At 40.5% G+C, this 5,806-nt stretch overlaps 1 long non-coding RNA gene across 1 annotated transcript; it reads left to right on the top strand.

The window, feature by feature from the left end:
* Positions 1 to 319: 319 nt before the first annotated feature.
* On the top strand, positions 320 to 4,496 carry LOC106013929. The gene is made up of 2 exons (XR_001185486.2): positions 320 to 3,874; positions 3,928 to 4,496. It is a non-coding gene; the product is annotated as an uncharacterized LOC106013929 (long non-coding RNA).
* Positions 4,497 to 5,806: the final 1,310 nt, after the last annotated feature.

Raw genomic sequence — 5,806 nt, 5'->3', positions numbered from 1 at the left:
CTCTCTCACACACACACTCTTTATTAACTTTATCACTGTGTATCTTTCCTGTCTTTAATTTAACTATTTTTTCCTCTGTATTTTTTTGTTTTTGTTTTTGTTTTGTTTTTGTCTCTATTTGTTTCCTTTTCGACAAACTGTAACTCCCTATCCCCTCCCCCTCTTCCTCCCTTTTTTCTCCCACACATTTTTTGGCCTCTCTTTCTTTTTCTCAATCCCAACCTCCCAACGTTCTTCTCTGTCACTCCCTCTATCTCCCAATCTCTTCCCCTGACTCTCTCTCCCTCAACCCCTCTCCCAAGCGCCCCTCTTTCTCTCTCTCTCTCTCTCTCTCCCCCCCCTTCTCTCTCTCTCTCTCTCTCTCTCTCTCTCTCTCTCTGTTACATGACCATTTACATCAATATTTCCGCGAGGAGTACGGACGATGAGAGAGGTTCGTGGTGGCTGGTTGAGCAAACTGGGAGTGGTGGGTTTTTGTTTTGTTTTTCGTTGATTTTTGTTGATTTTTGGATGGGGTGATGTTTTTTCCTTATTTATGCTACCCGTTGAACTTGAAGCCAAGCAGCAGGTGAGAAGCCTGTCGTATTGTACGGCTCGGATATTACTGCATACATATTCTTCTCTCTGTCCTCGTGTGTGTGTCCACTGCGCGCTCCAGCGTCTTGTGATTTTTACGCCTGCCCCATTTTCTGTTGTGCCGAGACAATTTTGGTTTTTGCCTCGTCGTTTTTGTTTCCTCACTTATTTGTGTCCTCTCGGTTAATTGATCAATTTTTTTAATGTCGTGAAAGGAGCTGTTGCTTGACACAGAGTGTCGAGTTTCTGTCCCGACTGATGTCTGGACAGATCGTGTCCTTGACTTTGGTGTCGTGTGTTTTTCGTAGGTGCGGCAGCCTTGGTTGTAGACACTTACACCCCCCCCCCTCTCTCTCTCTCCTTATCTCTCTCTCTCTCTCTCCCGCCTTGTTGGTGGGTCGAGTCTTGTTTTTATAGTTGAAAAAAAACAAGTGTGTTGACCTTTAACCTGAGACCAAGTGAAGAAGCTTGATGGAACATGCGAGAGTTTTGTGAATGTGTGTGTGTGTGTGGATCGAGTGTTTTGCCGGGTTCTGTGGCTGTAACATTTTGACTTTGATCCTAATGCTCATCGTGTCGTCGTTTTGTCCCCTCTTTGTTCCACGTCGCGGACCAGTGCGTGTGTTGCTCCGTGCGGTGAGGTGATCGTGCCGTTCACAGATTAGTGGCGTTTGTCAGTAGGGTAATAGTGGTGGCATGATTTGTCCAGGCTTTGTCTTGTGTGGGTGCAGGGCTTGGGTCCGTGGTACTCGACAGTTGGGTGGTTATGTGGCCAGGGACTAGGACAGAAGGGAAAGGTGTTTGGGAAAGGAAAGAGGAATTGAGAGTCACGGAATTGATGATAATAATAAGGCCAAGAACGATGCTTCGTTAAAGTAAAGATAATTAATTTGATTTTTTAAATCTGGTAGACCTATGAGATTTACTGTTTGTTTCTGATAATGGCCACTGATTTGTCTTTGAGAAACAGAAAGGGTTTTTTTCTTAATGTAGTTCATCTTATTATAGTTGTTCTTATTGTAGTTCATCTTCCTGTTGCAAGTTGCGGCATTGAGTCGTGTTTATGTTAGAGAGACGACAAAGATAAGGAGAGAGAGTGAACTGTGGGTGGAAAGAAATCGTGTGAAGGAAGACGCAAGTCTTGGACGTACCAGTGTCGTTGTGTGTGTGTCGTTGTGAAAAGTTGCTGTAGTTGTGTGTAGCTGTGGCTGAAACCTTCAGCTTCCGGCGAGTGGGTTTGTACGTGTTAATGCATTCACTATTGGCTCTCATTTTTATTTTTTTTTAATGTCATGAAATTTGTACAGGATGGTTGGATGATAGTAACATTTTGTTGTGATGGTTGGATGATAGTAACATTTTGTTGTCTGTTGTCACTTTTGAAAAATGTTATTTCTTGTTTTGAGCTCCCGGGGGAACATTCAGGTTGCTTACTGAGGAGGGGAATTTTGCCGGGGAAAGAAATGAGGGGAAATTATTGATGTGCATGCTACGTGTGTACTCCGAGGAAAGCTGACACGGTCAGAGCGGGGGAAGAACAGAATCTTGCTTTTGTTTGTCCTCTCAGAATGATCTAGAAATGTGTTGGGAGTGTTTGTGTTAAGAACTATCGAGAAATGTGATGGGAGTGTTTGTATTAAGAACTATCGAGAAATGTGATGGGAGTGTTTGTATTAAGAACTATCGAGAAATGTGATGGGAGTGTTTGTTTTAAGAACTGTCAAGAAATGTGATGGGAGTGTTTGTATTAAGAACTGTCAAGAAATGTGATGGGAGTGTTTGTATTAAGAACTATCGAGAAATGTGATGGGAGTGTTTGTATTAAGAACTGTCAAGAAATGTGATGGGAGTGTTTGTATTAAGAACTATCGAGAAATGTGATGGGCGTGTTTGCGTTAAGGAACTATCGAAACAGGTGGGTTATTGTAGCTCTTGATTTTTTGTAATCTTTTTATTTTTGCGTTGCAGAAGCATACTCTCTTTACTTCACAAATAACCTTTGGGGTCAGAGTAGAGAGTGCCAGTGTGCTAAAAAACAAAAAGTAGCGTATGTCTCCACCGGAGTTGAGGTGTGGGTACACTACTGTTACAGGGGAGAGAGGGGGGGGGGGGGCATGCTCCTATGTTCTGCACATGCTTTAACTTGCCGTGATTTGGTCTGGACGGAATGTGCAAGCGTGTAGACATGAGCTGTGCTGGACTCTATACACACACCTTTTTTTTTTTCTTTTTTTTTGGTGAGCTTTTACGTTTCTGTATCATAATACAAGATATATATATATCTATGTGCTTATAATTTAAGGAAATGTCTTGCAATAATATGAGAAAGTGAATGCGTTGTTTGTTGAGGGGGCTCTTGTTGTGTGCGAGGGGAGCACGTACAATTTTCTGTTTCTGTGAGCCTGGGTTTTGGGGGTCATTTGTTTCAGTATGGTTCTTTTTTAAGGGTTTTTTGGTGTTTTTGTTGGGGGTTTTTTGGTTTGTTTTGTCCGTGGCGAAAACTAAAAAAGAAAAACTGACACAAGTTCATTCCATGTTTGCGATGGTAAACGTTGTTTTTGTCAGTGAGATGGTGGGGAGGGTGAGGGAGGGAGGGGGGGAGGGAGGGAGGGGTTTGTTGGTGTGATTGAATGTGTTATTTTTGTGAATTACTTCATGTGCAGATTGATTGCATGTAGATGTCTGTACTTGTACAAAGTACCTTTTTTTTTATTTGGACTCAAAAAGTGCAATGTGAAAATTGTGCTTCTCATATAATACTTTTTGTCTTTGCCTTTCATGATGGTGATCGGAATAGCAAAATTATCCTATAGATCATGTTACCTCTTGTACTAAATGAACGTATTGTTTATTTTGTATAGAAATGTATCGAGTTTCGAGTATCCTTTTTTTTTTTTCTTTTTTTTTTTTCTCTCAAACTTCTGAGTAAATTATTATTGGCCAGGTGAAATGGAAAACATGTAGTCAGTTTCTGTGTGTGACATTATTTTCCCTTGTTTTCGAACAAAAGAAGTCTTTCTTGAAGGTGGGCGAATATATCGTTGGTGTAATAGCTGTACTTTTGCCTGAAAATTTCCATCAAATAAATTTTTTTTTTTCTCTTATAATTGGTTTGTCAAAAGATGACTTTGACCACTGTTGATTTAGATATTTTCAATCGTCTATATATAAATATCTTGTTGAACTTTTTGTCAAATGGTCTTAGTGCGTGTCTTGAAACTAGAAATGTTTTTGTATTGTAAGTGGGTTTGGTTTGTTTTTTTGCTCATTGAGCTTATTCAAGTTCTTGTAGATATAGGTAGACTGACACTGATCATGTACATTCTTTTTATACTAGGAGAAAAGGTATAGGTAGACTGACACTGATCATGTACATTCTTTTTATACTAGGAGAAAAGGTATAGGTAGACTGACACTGATCATGTACATTCTTTTTATACTAGGAGAAAAGGTATAGGTAGACTGACACTGATCATGTACATTCTTTTTATGACAGGAAAAAAAGTAAAGGTAGACTGACACTGGTATTGTTAATTCTTTTTGTACCAGGAGAAAAAGTATAAGCCTACCCAAAAGATGGTGGAATTGTTTTGGGTTGGTTTTTTCGTTTTTTAAATCTAGATTTATCTTTAATCTTTTTGAGAAAAATTTGTTAATGTTACGGACTGGTGGCTGTTTATTTGACTTTGGGTTAATTTGTCTTGCTAGTTGTTGTACTCAGAAAGTAGTGGAGTTGATGAAGAAGATGAGAAAAGGGGATCCGTTTTTTGTAGTAGGGCTGTGTCCACTTTGGCAGAGGGTTGGGTTGTTGTTGTTTTTTTTGGGGGGGGGGGGTTCAGGAAGACATCAACCGAACACATGTCATACTTTGTCCTACCATTAAAGCAAACGACAAATCAAATTTGTGATGGTGGACTTTTCACTGAGTGTTGATGTTGGTGTTAAAGTGTGTTCTTGTTCTGTGTGTGTTGTTGTGTGTGTCCTGCTGTGTGTGTTGTTCTGTGTTGTTCTGTGTGTGTTGTTGTGTGTGTCCAGCAGTGTTTGTCACTGTGTGGTTGGCGGGTGCTCTGGTGTGGTTTGCTTCTTCTTTCCCATGAAACATCTATCGTCCTTATCTCCCCTCCTTCTATTTTGTGTGTATGTTACTCTCTTGTAACACCTCTAATCTTCGGCACTTATATATGACCTTATTGTGTTGCAAGTGCCGTAAAACTTTTACTAAAACTATTTTTAAAATCCACATTCTTCAACGTGCGGATGTAAATCTGGGAGCTCAGGTGCACGACCTCTGTAAGACACAGGGAGTCGGCCTACAGTATTTATTTAAAAAGTGGAAAACTTGTTTATACCTGGCACTGGAAGAACTTGGTATAACAACGTAGTGTACTACTAGTACTAGAATGCTTTCTGATATATATATCAGTGGGTGGTTGGTGGGTGCTCTGGTGTGATTTGCTTCTTCTTTCCTATCAAACATCTATTGTCCTGATCTCTCCTCCTTCTATTTTATTTTTATTACTCTCTTGAAACACCTCTAATCTTCGGCGCTTATATGACCTTATTGTGTTGCAACTGCCGTAAAACCTCCTTTTGATCTGTTAGACACAGGGAGTTGGCGTACAGTATTTGTTTAAAAAGTGAAAAACTTGTTTATACCCTGCACTGGAAGAACTTGGTATAACAACGTAGGACTAGTATGCTTTCTGAGATGAGCAAGAGGAGACTCGAATACCTTCTTGGTCACACAAACAGACACAAAGTATAAAGTATAAAGATAGACCTGATGACAACTGTGGTCTAGGACAGTCCGCAGAGGCAAAGAGAAGTAAGGGGAGTTTGTACTGTCTAGTTTTGGCAACGTTTTACGGTGCTCACAACTGCATAAGGTCATATGACCTCCAAGGGATGGATGTCAACAGAGAAGTTCAAATGGGGAATCAGGCTTACTCTGCTCACCTCTCTAGCCTCAACAGCACAGTCTCCTTCGACTATCAAGGCACCCCGAAAATAGCAGTTCACAAGAGAGTGACAAAGATACAAAAGAAGTTGAGGAAAATGACGATGGTAAGGATGAGGAAAGAAAAAGCAGCAGTTCCCCCTATGTTGTTCCGGCACAGTTATGAGCATGACATTGACAAATCAGCCCATTTACAATTCTACTGTGCATTAGAACATGCTAATTTCCTCCCTTTGGGAATGGCCTAGAGACACTTCAGTAACACTGGCTGGG

This window comes from Aplysia californica, unplaced genomic scaffold, assembly GCF_000002075.1.
Source record: "Aplysia californica isolate F4 #8 unplaced genomic scaffold, AplCal3.0 scaffold01548, whole genome shotgun sequence".
NCBI classification, from domain to species: domain Eukaryota; kingdom Metazoa; phylum Mollusca; class Gastropoda; order Aplysiida; family Aplysiidae; genus Aplysia; species Aplysia californica.
The sequence above is the reverse complement of the archived record's forward strand: the minus strand, read 5'-3'. Positions and strand labels throughout refer to the sequence as shown.